This window comes from Trachypithecus francoisi, unplaced genomic scaffold, assembly GCF_009764315.1.
Source record: "Trachypithecus francoisi isolate TF-2019V2 unplaced genomic scaffold, Tfra_2.0 Lachesis_group1, whole genome shotgun sequence".
NCBI classification, from domain to species: Eukaryota; Metazoa; Chordata; class Mammalia; order Primates; family Cercopithecidae; genus Trachypithecus; species Trachypithecus francoisi.
The window spans coordinates 25,455,816-25,468,185 of NW_022681454.1; the positions used below are offsets into that span (position 1 = coordinate 25,455,816).

The following is a 12,370-nucleotide window of genomic DNA, read 5'->3' on the forward strand; positions in this document are numbered from 1 at the left end:
AAGCTTTGAGATGGCTAGTGAGATGAATGCCACACTTCTGCTTCTGTTATTTCTGGAGGCAAACACTACTACGGCAGAATTAGTATGGTCTCAGTACCCAGCCGTCAGCCATCTCTTTTATGAGTGTGGATTGTAGCAGATATGTCGAATTCTGAAGCTGTCAAAGAGCAGGGACTTCCTTATCGTGCTATATCACCCGGTCATGTTGGTGTCCTGTGAATCCGATTTCTACTGCCTTCCTGATTGTGGCTTAGATGGGGTATTTCTAGAGCATGCAGCTATTGCAGGAGATTTCAAATTTTGTGAGCAGCGTCATGTTTATGGGAGATTGTGGCTGCCTTGGTGTCCCTGTTTTGTAGTATGGCTTTGACAGCTGGTCCTATAAACAACCTTCCCAATAATTTGGTAAGTCACTTAATCCCTTTCTGCTTTAAACTGGCTGGAATGTGTTCTGCTGCCTGCAGCTGGACTCTGACCAATGCACCCTCTCCCTTACATCTACAGAAGTTCCGATTTCTTCCCAGTTTTGCACATGGGCCTGGGAGAGACTGAATGAGGAGTAAGGGTGGAGAAGGAAACAGAAGGGGTGTTTCCAGGAGCTGGCTGACCTAGGGGAAATTTTTTACCCAGGAAAACTTTTTGAACTGATAAGTTACAAAGGAGAGAGAAAACCAGAAGCCAGGAAATGGAGCCAAGGTTACAGCAGAGGAGAAAGTAAATTCTATGGTAAATGGGAGAGGCTTATGAAAGCAGAGACTGAGAATGAGTTGAAAAGTCAGTAGTAAAAAAAAATTGAGAGCATGGGGCAAGGAGAGATTCAACTATTGGCAACCCCAAGTACTTCAGGTAGCTGAGGTCAAGTTTAGTCTAGTATTGAGATAATTCAAATAATTTTCACTGTTGGACTGTGAATTAGGCAAAAATAAGCTCCAATGCCCATCCCACACGCCCTAACAAATCCAGGATTCCTCCTAACACACCAAAGTGCCTTGGAAAGAAGAGGTAACTCATGTTTTCTCAAATCCTCTCAGGCTCATGCTTCTACTATATCCTCCATCTCGGCTTCCACCCTCCAGAAGAGCAGTGCCTTTTCCCAGCGTACTGCCTGTAGGACACTACTTCAAACGTTTTGCTTCTCAAAGTGTCACCAGTTCAAGACAACACATAGCAGACTTTCACGCCAGCAACACACAGCAGACTTCACAGCCGATATTATAGCGTAGCTTGTTACAGAAAACACAGCACTGAATGTGAGTCTCTTTCTTCAAAGTCCCTTGGCCAACGTGGCACTCAGATGCTTCTCTTTGGGTCCAGGTGTGGGGGCTCACAACTGTAATCCCAGTGCTTTGGGAGGCCAAGGTGGGAGAATCACTTGAAATCAAAAGTTCGAGACCAGCCTGGCCAACATGGTGAAACCCCATCTCTACTAAAAATAGAAAAATTAGCCAGGTATGGTGGTGCACACCTATAGTCCCAGTTATTTGGGAGGCTGAGGCAAGAGAATCACTTGAACCTGTGAAGTGGAGGTTGTGGTGAGCTGAGATCGCACCACTGCACTCCAGGCTGGGCAACAGAAAGAGACTCTGTCTCAAAAGAGAAAAAGAAGATTCCCTTTGGTTCTTTCTCCTACTTGGGCTCCTGCTTCATCATGCAATGTGTCAAGACCCTCCTCTTCCCCACCAGCTAACCTCAGCAAATTATTTTTTATTTCTTCTGTTGAGCCATTTACATTTTTGGGTCTCTCCTCATCCAATGTGGCTGTCCAGATGACATTTTCTCCAGGCAAAATGGCCCATGGAGACAGTTTGTCATCTAAGACATTTTCTACCGCTAGCTCTTAAATCAGAGTGAGAGGTGGTTTTGAAGACATGGTAGAGAAGGTTTATTTGGATCAAACTCATAGAGGAAGAATGGGGAATGGCATCCAGGGCTCAGAAAGAAAGGACGATTCTCCTTGAACCCTCCCACGAGGTGGGAGAAAATTGCAGAGGTAGGCAAGAGAAAAAGGGACAGAAGAGAAAAGACTTCCCACTCTCTTTCTGGAAGGCTGAGAATCGGTGGGCAGTTCCCCTTGTCTTTTAACTCAGCCTTGGTGCATTCCATGATGTCAAAGCATAATGGTTAGGAGTCTGCACTATACTGAGAAAAATGACAGAATTCCAAGCCAAAAAAACCAAGTCTGCACTAGAGCCAGGTTGCCTGAAAATAAACCCTCACTCCACCACTTACAAGCTGCATGGCTTCCAGGCAAGTTTGCCTGATTCTCTGCATTTTGTAAAATGAGGATAGTAATATTACCTATCTTATAGGGCTTATGGGAGTATTAAATGAGAAAAGCATAAAATGCACAGAACAGTGACTTAAATCTCAAGTGCTCAGTAAAAACCAGCTATGTTCTGGTAACGGGAGTGGCCTCTTAAAGGAAACAGACTGGGATAGACACATCTTCTAAGACTCAGCAAGAATGAACTGGGCAGTAAAGTAAGATTAAGGGGTTGAGTCTCCCACTCTGCTGTTCAAAGATATGTGGCCTTGCACACAGTGCATAACCTGTCCAAGCTCAGTTTCCTTACCCACAAAGTAGGGGTGATTATACCTACCTCCTGGGGCTCTTCTGGGGATAAAAGACACTAACACTTAAAAAGAGAATGGCACAGTGGCACTATAAAGTCTGTCCTTGTCTGGAAAGTGAGTTCCACACCCAGGCTGATCCCTCATTCTTACTCTTTCTCACTAGCCAGAAGGGATTAAAAACACTAGCAACAAGAATTTAGGAATGTCTCTCTTGCCTTCCCATCCCCCTCCTTTTTTTTTTTTTTTTTTTGAGACAAAGTCTTGCTCTGTTGCCCAGGCTGTAGTGCAGTGGTGTGATCTTGGCTCACTGCAACCTCCACTTCTTGAGTTGAAATAATTCTTGTGCCTCAGCCTCTCAAGTAGCTGGGATTACAGGCATGGCCACCATGCCAGCTAATTTCTGTATTTTTAGTAGAGATGGGGTTTCACCATGTTGGTCAGGCTGGTCTCGAACTCCTGACCTCAAGTGATCCACCTGCCTTGGCCTCCCAAAGTGCTGGGATTGCAGGCATGCACCACTGTGTCTGTCCACCTTCCTCTCTCTCTCTCTCTCTATATATAAAATTCTCAATTGTATTCTCAATTGACATTATTTTTAAAAACTTGATTAAAGTTGAAGCAACAATAAATATATCTTTATAACAATCATTCTTATAACCAACTGATTGAATAAACCAGACTTGCCAGAAAGCAGACAGAATCACCTTATTCATTCTCCCATTGCCCAATCAATGTGCTCTTTGGCCCTCTTCTTCCCTACTCTGGAATGAAACCTTAAGTGAGATCCCATAGCTTTCCCCATCATTCTTAGATAATAAAAAGGTCTTCACATCATGTTCAAACATTAAGGATATCCACCCAGTGTAATAACCAAATAATCAAAACTGCAAGCTCCTCCCCTAGTTAAAACTTACCCATCCCCCAACACAGTAGAAATTGACCCCTACAGTAGGCAAGGAGGTCAATTTCTCTGTACTTGTTACAATTCAATTTCTCTGTACTTCTTACAGTTCAGTTTCTCTGTACTTCTTACTCCATCTCCTACCCCATTCATTAGTTTCTGATTGTGGACCTTTGGGGTCCAGTACAGGGGGACGGGAGGAGGGGATGGAGGAAAAGACTTACTTGAAGGGAGAAGCTGCTCAGGGCATTGGCGCCCTGTGGCATGGCGAACGTTCCCTGCAGACTCTTACTCTCCTGTAGCTCTGTGACTGTCTCTTTGGAAAACCTCCTGCTGGGCACCTCCACATCTAACCCTTTTGACATAGAGTTAGATTCCTGTCCCTCAGCTGGCTGCTTAGAACTCTCCACTCAGCTCTGACTTCCAGCAGCCAAAACCTGTCCATCACGATAAGTGGGCAACTGTCCTTTGCACATCCTCTTACAATTTGGCATGCATGAACAGTATGAACTCAGCTTCCCAAAGAATAACCTGAAACACAACATTTTCCAGTTCTCTTAGTACAGGGCAGGAACAAGTGACAAAGATTCTACGAATCAGAGGCACCGTGTGAGGCTTTCACACTGAAGTTAAACATGAGCAAACAGGCAGGTGGGCACGGCCTCCCCGGTTCTGGTGGGTGTGTCCATAAGTGGGTGTGGCTTCCATAATGCTGGTGTGGGTGTCTCCAGGTGCCGTTCAGCCCTGGAGTCAGTGGAGGGCCAGCATCAGCTCCCTTGTCAGGACAGTCTCTCTGGTGAGGTTCTGACACTTGGTCCTAGGAGAGCAGACTAGGAACTTATTCCCAAGATTTTGTTCAGTCACTAACGCCCTCTGGAAAATTCCTTTCTATTTACGCTGACTGGCAGGGATTCTGTCATCTGCAACTAAGAACTCTTACCAAGGTAGAATCCCTTTTCCCCCCTGAGAAGATCATTGAGTCAGCTCCCATTGAGGATGACTCTAGGCTGGCTTCCTTCCAGAAGCCACATCCAAGGGGTTCACTATCGTCAACATGCAGCTTGCTCAGGTAACCACCACCTGTCTCCACTCTACTGTCAGAGAAAGCTGATTGGCCCAGCCCCCCTCCTTCAAACTCTTCTTGTTGAGAGTGTCAAACCAGTCCCTGTCCCCCCAGCCCCACGCTCTAGGAGACTCTTACACATCTCTGCAAGCAGCTCTCCAAACACTTTCCTCACTAGGTTCCAGGTGAAGGGAACACGCTCCCTTCCCTATCCCTATATAGTGGGCACAGAAATGCCCAGCACCCCCATGGTGCACCCCAACAGCTTCTTACTCTTCACTGGACTCCTCATCTCCTTCTTCTCTTCTTCTATAGCCCAGGCAGGGCTGATGGGCTGAAGTTGGCCAAACAAACTTTGCAATTTCACAGCATATTCTGCATGACTGGCTTTTGGGGCTTTGGGGAAAAAAACTCTACAATATGCATGTGCATCCCTGGCTTCCCCCAACTTCCCAGCTCATCCTTCCCCAGCCTCCAGTCCCTCATGGGAAACAATCCCTGGCCTCTGGTCGCACCTGACAAGGGAGTGGTGGGATCCCGAAGTCGTTGAAGTGTGTGTGCCAGCGAAAGGTCTGGAACAGGTTTAAGAAAGAGAACCTGAATTGGCAGTAAATCAATAGGAAATAAATGTTTACATTCACTCATTGAAAAGAGGCATTTCTAAGCTCAGCACATATCAGAGCCACACATGGAGACTTCTCTCTCCTCCACTACACAGAAAATGAACAAATCCCGAGAACAAGTGTCATTCAAGGATGTATGTGTAGACTTTACCCAGCAAGAGTGACATCTGCTGGATCCTGCTCAGGAGATGCTGTCCAGAGATGTGATTCTGGAAACTTGCAGCAATCTGGTCTCAGCCAGGTGTTGTATTACTAAGCCAGAAGTGATCTTCAAGATAAAGCAAGGGGCTCCTGAATATTAGAGGAAGGATTTCCAAGCCAGTGCCACCCAGAAAGGAACTGGAAAGTTGATGACCTGTCAGAGAATGGCCAGGAAAACCGAGACAAGTATTTTTGGGAGTTTGTGTTCACCAAAAACAAAACAGTAAGCATAGAAAGTGGTAATAGAATAAGAAAAACTTTCAATTTGGATACAAGCCCTGTTTCTTCAAGAAATTTTCCTTATAAAATATGTGACTTGTATGAAATGAGTTTGAAAAATATTTTGTGTTTAATTATTGATCAAAAGCAGTGTTCCAGAAAGAAGCCTGATGCGTTTAATGTGTGCAAGAAATTGCTCCTTGATATTAGGCATGAGAAAATTCCTATTTTTTTTTTTTTTTTTTTTTTACAAATAAGAGTTAATCTTGGATAGGAGAGACACTCTAAATATAATGAATGTGGAAGAACTTTCACTGTTGAAAGCTCAAAGAACTCATTTGGAAATGGAGCCATATGGATGCAGTATTTGTGAGAAGTCCTCCTGTGTTGATTTTAGATTTGGACATCAGATCAGATAATTCTTGTAAGGGAGAATCTTTTTTTTTTTTTTTTTTTTTTTTTTTTTTTTTTTTTTTTTTACAGAGAGTTTTGCTCTTACACCCAGGCTGGATTGTAGTGGTGGGATCTTACTCACTGCAACATCCACCTCTAAGGTTCAAGCAATTCTCTTGTCTCAGCCTCCTGAGTAGTTGAGACTACAGGTGCATGCCATCACATCCAGCTAATTGTTTTGTATTTTTAGTAGAGATGGGGTTTTGCCATGTTGGCCAGGCTGGTTTCAAACTCCTGGCCTCAAGTGATGCACCCACTTCAGCTTCCCAAAGTGCTGGGATTACAGGTGTGAGCCACCATGCCCGGCCTATAAGGGAGAATCTTTATGAATACAATGAATATAGGAAATCTTCTGTGACAATTCAACTTTCATGATCCATCAGGGAGCTTACACAAGAAAGATTCCCCATGATTATAAATTGAGTAACAAAACTTGGGAAAACTCAACTCTTTTTAAACATCAGATAGTACAGGTTGGGGGAAGCCCTCTGACCACAATGAAAATGGAATAACTTCAGCAAGAAGTTACATCTCACCCAGCTTTGGAGAGCTCACTCAGGAGAAGAAAACCTACAAATGTGGTGAATGTGGGAAAACCTTGTGGGATAAGTCAAACTTCACTCAGCATCAGAGAACACACACAGGAGAGAAGCCCTATGAATGTACTGAATGGGGAAAAGCCTTTTGCCAGAAACCACACCTTATCAACCATCAGCAAACACACATAGGAGAAAAGCCCTATGACTGTAACCAATGTGGAAAAATGTTCTGTGCGAAGTCAAACCTCACTGAACATCAGAGAACTCACACAGGGCAGAAGCCCTATGAATGGGAAATCCTTCTGCCCCAGGTCAGCCCTCACCATCCATCAGGGAACACACACAGAGAAATCCTTTGTATGTCATGAATGTGGAAAATTCTTCTGTGTGAAGTCAAATCTCATTGTCCATCAAAGAACTCACACGGGAGACAAACCGTATAAATGTAGTGAATGTGGGAAAACCTTCTGTGAAAAATCAGCTCTCACCACACATCAGAGAATTCACACAAGGCCGAAAGCTCTTTGCACATCCTGAATGTTAGAAGGCTTCATATACCTGTCAAATTTTTGTTCAGCTTTTAAAAATTAGAGAAAGCAAAGAATATCAGAAATTACTAGAATATGATGTCTTGTTTGAATACGTGAAAGCATTCAAGAAAAATTAAACCTTTTCATTAGGAAATTTGCACTGAGGGGAATTCTGTGTAAATAATGCAGCAAAAACTTTTATCAAAAATTTATGTTGTTTAGTGTTGTATTCCAAATGTAATACCTAAATTTTATTGTAAAGATATTGGACACTATTCATTCACTCATCTTCACAGTAGAATCTGAAGCATATAAAGGTTGAATGACACAGCATTAAACAGGTATGTGGGCCTGGCACGTTGGCTCATGCCTGTAATCCCAGCACTCAGGAAGGCCGAGGCAGGTGGATCACCTGAGGTCACAGACCAGCCTGACCAACATAGCAAAACCCCGTTTCTACTAAAAGTACAAAAATTAGCCAGACATGGTGGAGTGTGCCTGTAATCCCAGCTACTCAGGAGGCAGAGGCAGGAGAAGCTTGAACCCAGGAGGCAGAGCTTGCAGTGAGCCAAGATCATGCCACTGCACTCTAGCCCAGGTGACAAGAGTGAGACTCCTCTCAAAAAAAAAAAATTTATATATATATATGAAAAGTCCCTGATGTTTGTAGACCTTATGAGTATGCTCATGTAGCAAATTTGGGTATGTTTCACTTCCATAATGCAACCCAACATGGTTGTCAGGAGAAAATATGTACCCTTAGTTTAGTAACTATTATGGTACGTGTTAACATTTTCCACATGAAATACCAGTGGTATCTTTATAGGTTGATATAATTAGATGTGTGTATGTAGTTATGTATGTGTATATATATGTAAATATATTTGTACACACATACTTAAATATAGTGATGTGCTAGCATCATCTTATATTGACTTAAAAGTGCTGCTGATTGTTAAATTCTCAGGAATTTTGTAAGCCAGTTATTAAACACAGTCATTATTTAAAATGTATAAACTTACTATTAAATTATATTAAAAACAAAAGTAATAAATACCCAACACTCATCACTTCTAATTAGGCTGCTACATTTCGCTATGATCTTTGTTGTTTAGGTTACTTACATTGTTGACTCTGTACGGTGAAAATAATATCCACATCTACTGCTACTGCACGTCTCTTCCTGACTCCACATTCAGTACTATCTTGTTGGTAGGTTAGATATAGTGGGAGTATTTACACCATCAAAATCGGCAAACTACAAATCAAGGTTTTTATTTTCTTCACAGAACCTACTGTCAAATATTTACCAGCATACTATCATGTATATATGAAAACATATTTGATAGTACAAACCACATACCCCTTTTTCTGTTTCTTGACATAAGCAAATGCCTATCGTCATTACTGCTGAACTGCCTCTTCAATAAAGGAGCCAAAAAATGTTTTTGTGAGGTTTTAAACTATCTCTGAGTCAGTCCTATTCTAAATACTATGAGACTCGCTCTACAGGTTGGCCAGTATAAGTTTTTTTGTTTGTTTTGTTTCACTGTGTTTTTTTGAGACGGAGTCTCACTTTGTCACCCAGGCTGGAGTACAGTGGCGCAATCTTGGCTCACTGCAAGCTCCATCTCCCGGGTTCACACCATTCTTCTGCCTCAGCCTCCCGAGTAGCTGGGACTACAGGCACGTGTCACCACGCCCAGCTCATTTTTTGTATTTTTAGCAGAGATGGGGTTTCACCATGTTAGCCAGGCTGGTCTTGATCTCCTGACCTTGTGATCTGCCCACCTCGGCCTCCCAAAGTGCTGGGATTCAGTATAAGTTTTAAGTGAGATACGATTTCACAAGGAACTACATTACATACATTGCCTCTGACTGTTTCCTGGTATATGTGAATGGGTATGGCTGTGATTACTAACCTAGCACTTCAGTAAAGAAGTGTGAAACTGTATTTTTCTGAGGTTTTTCAGCTACCTCTGGATCAGTCAGTAATGTAAATGCTGTTAACAAGGGTGGTATTTACATAAATTATGCAAAGGTTAACATCCATTGTAATACAGTAGTACTCACTGCACTCTACAAATGAAAAGTGGTGGTACGTTAAAAAAAAAAAAAAAGAAAGAAAGACACCCTACAATAGTCTTTAGCATCCTATTTAAAATAAACAGGCACCATGAATTGAGTTTGTCAAAATAAAACCATACCAAAGTTAGCATTTAGTTCAAGATTCCAAGTTTTCATCATGTTCTCATTCAATAAAATTGACCATTCCAACATTTTCTGTTTGTGCTATCAGCACTGAAAATGTACATCCACCGTGTTGACAGCAGCCAGCAGAGTGACTCACGTGGAGGCATCGCAGGCTGCATTGAGCTGACAGCTTGTCAAACCAATGAATGGGCAGGGATGATGTCAGAAGACCTTTCTGTCATTGCTGCCTGCAGCTGGTCCTCATTATATGGAATGCCTGGTATGCTGTGAAAAAGCGGAAAAAGAAAATCTTACCTGTTCTTAACCTGTATGGAAGCCAAATCTCTTAAGCAGTACTGGCCTGAGGGCAGCATGTTCACACACTATTTCTAACATTTTTTTTTCCCACCTGCTATTGCAGAAACCTTGACTTTCTCCACCTTCAAAATCCCCCCAGCAGTTTCTGGGAGTCCCCTGAAGATATGTGGCATGGACTCATGGGACTGTCCTCTCAGCTCCCAGGGCACATGCTATGTTTTTCCTCTACAGCCCTGGTTTCCTAGGAAGAACTATAGCAAAAGCTTCTTATGCCCATGAAGGTGCACCAAACAGATTGCAAAGATCTGATCGACCCACACAAGGTTCCATAAAGCCACTACACAAGAGACCTCCTGCCATTGTGGGTGCCACTGCCACCTATGGCTGCTGCCACCCAAGACATAAGCCCAAAGTGGCACCAAAGCCACTCCATCTCCTCTGTCACTAGGCAGAAGCTTCTGCCCCTCCCGGGGTGGCAAGCCGCAATGCAGTTCCCAATACTCGTGTGCCTTGGGCCCCTGGAGTCTCTCTCTATAGATTCCAGAGAATCTGCTCTCCATTGAGATGCACGGGTACCTGTGTGTAAGCTCAGGTCTAGATTAAAGCCTATGGTAAAAATGGCTTCAACTCCGAGAAAACTGACTTTTCACAGATTCAAAGCCACAACCACTCCGAGGAAAAGCCATATAGGTTGGCCCACAAAGTTGGCCACTTAATTTATAACACTTATGTCAACGGAGGCAGGAGAGTTGATTTTTTAAGTGAAGGGCTATCAACGTTGCCGGACAGAACACAGTGATCTTTCAAAACAGAAAGAACTCTTAAGGAAACCCTGTCCTTGGTACTCCTGCCCCATGTGGCTACCCCCGCTGCCCATCCTCTGGGCGTCTCCCATGACCACAAAACAGGGTACACAAATTCCTGCAGCCCAAGCATCCTGCCCTGGTTTATCTGGCCCCAGATATCTCACTTTACCTCCTCCTGGGACCCCAAGTTCTAACAATCTCCCTCAATTTTATCTGAACTATCACTATACCTGACAAAACCAAGACCCTCCTCATGACATATTATACAGTAGGTAATATGACGTATTACAGCCCATGGTGGTCAACTTGAGAAAAAGCAATTTAATTCTGTATGGCACACACATGCCGACCACCTACGAAGTGACAAGCAGAAAACTAACAGAGATGAGTCAGACTGACTTCATAGACTTTACTGTCTATTCTGAAAGGGCAGTGTAACATATAGCATTAAGGGGACACACTAGGGAGAAGCTGGGTTCCTCCACTTAATTGACTTTATAACCCTTTGATAAATGAATTAACTTCCTTGTATGTTTACTCATCCTGAAAATGGAGTTAAGAAGAGAATCTAATGCTTGGTATTTCTGTGAAGAAGTAACAAGTCAATACACATAAAGCACTCAGAAAGTGCCTAACACTATTAGTACTTAAAATAATTATTAGTGGAGACAGATGGGGATATCACTGCCTATGGTATAATAAAATAAAATATTTGGCAGTGATTTAAAAGTACAAACAACTATACACAAATATATACATAACTTCTACAAACTTGCTTGAGCCAAAGCTATGTCCACCACTAAGATTCAAATATATATTCACCCATATATATTTACTGACTACCCACAAGGTTTCAGATACTGAGCTGGACCTGGAAGACAGAGGGATGCAAAGGGTTCATAGAGATTCAGCCCTGCTCTGGAAAACCTGGCTGTAGTCAGAGGCTTGGTCTGGGGAATTAGAGACACGGGTCTGCCAGATGTTTATTTGTGTGGAGAACTAAAGTATCTCTTTGGTTAAAGAAAAAAGTTCATCCTACAGCATTAATCATTCACCAGGTGAGGTATGGGTTATCAGTCCATCTGTGATTTGGTTATTCTCCAGCCAACTGTGGCCAAATGGGCGGGATCACGTGGTACAAAACAGGCGCTGCCTCCTCCCCAGGGCTGTCTGCAGGGCTCTCATCTGGGAAGGGAGGTAGACTGGGCCCGTTGTTTAATACCAGCAGGCAGGTATGAAAGATCACTCGGGCTTGCGGGGCAATGTGGCAGAGTTCCTGGGGAACAGAGTGGTCATTCATGCCAGTCTAAATACGACGGAACAGATGGAATAATTGATTGGTCATTTTTGTAACACTGTGTCTTCTGAGCTCTTTATGTCCTTTAATTTCTACTGTTGCTTAGGTTCATTCATACGTTACACCTTGAGGGAAGGTCAAAATAAGCTCACAACCTTTCTCATCTCCCAAAATATCCTTCCACACTTCCCGATCCCAAGAAAAAGGTATTCTTTTGACTTCCTCATTTCTGTCCACATCACTATTTGTACTCTACATCACACACTCTTGAAAACTTGGGGCTCCCTTTGACACCACTCTTTTTCTTGTCCCTTCTATTAGGTCAATTGCTAGTCCTTTTGGGAGGGGGTCCAGAGTAGTCAAAGGGGCTTGGCTTTTGGAGTCCTCCATAGCTGGGTACAAAGTCCAACTCTACCACTCACAAAACATGTGATCTTTAACAGGTTATTGCGTTGATCTGAGCCTCAGTTTCACGATCAGTAAAATAAGACTAATCATACCTACCTTATTCTATCACTGTGGGTTAAATAAATAAAATACTGTAAGGAAAGCCCCAAGCACAAGGCTGCATATAGTGAACTCTCAGTAACCATGAGTTTTTATTTTTTACCTCTGACAGGTATTTCACATCGTCTCATTTCTCTGACACACCC

At 43.0% G+C, this 12,370-nt stretch overlaps 1 pseudogene; it reads left to right on the plus strand.

Moving 5' to 3' along the window:
• The first annotated feature begins 5,184 nt into the window (after window positions 1-5,184).
• On the plus strand, window positions 5,185-7,110 carry LOC117086273 (annotated as a pseudogene).
• Window positions 7,111-12,370: the final 5,260 nt, after the last annotated feature.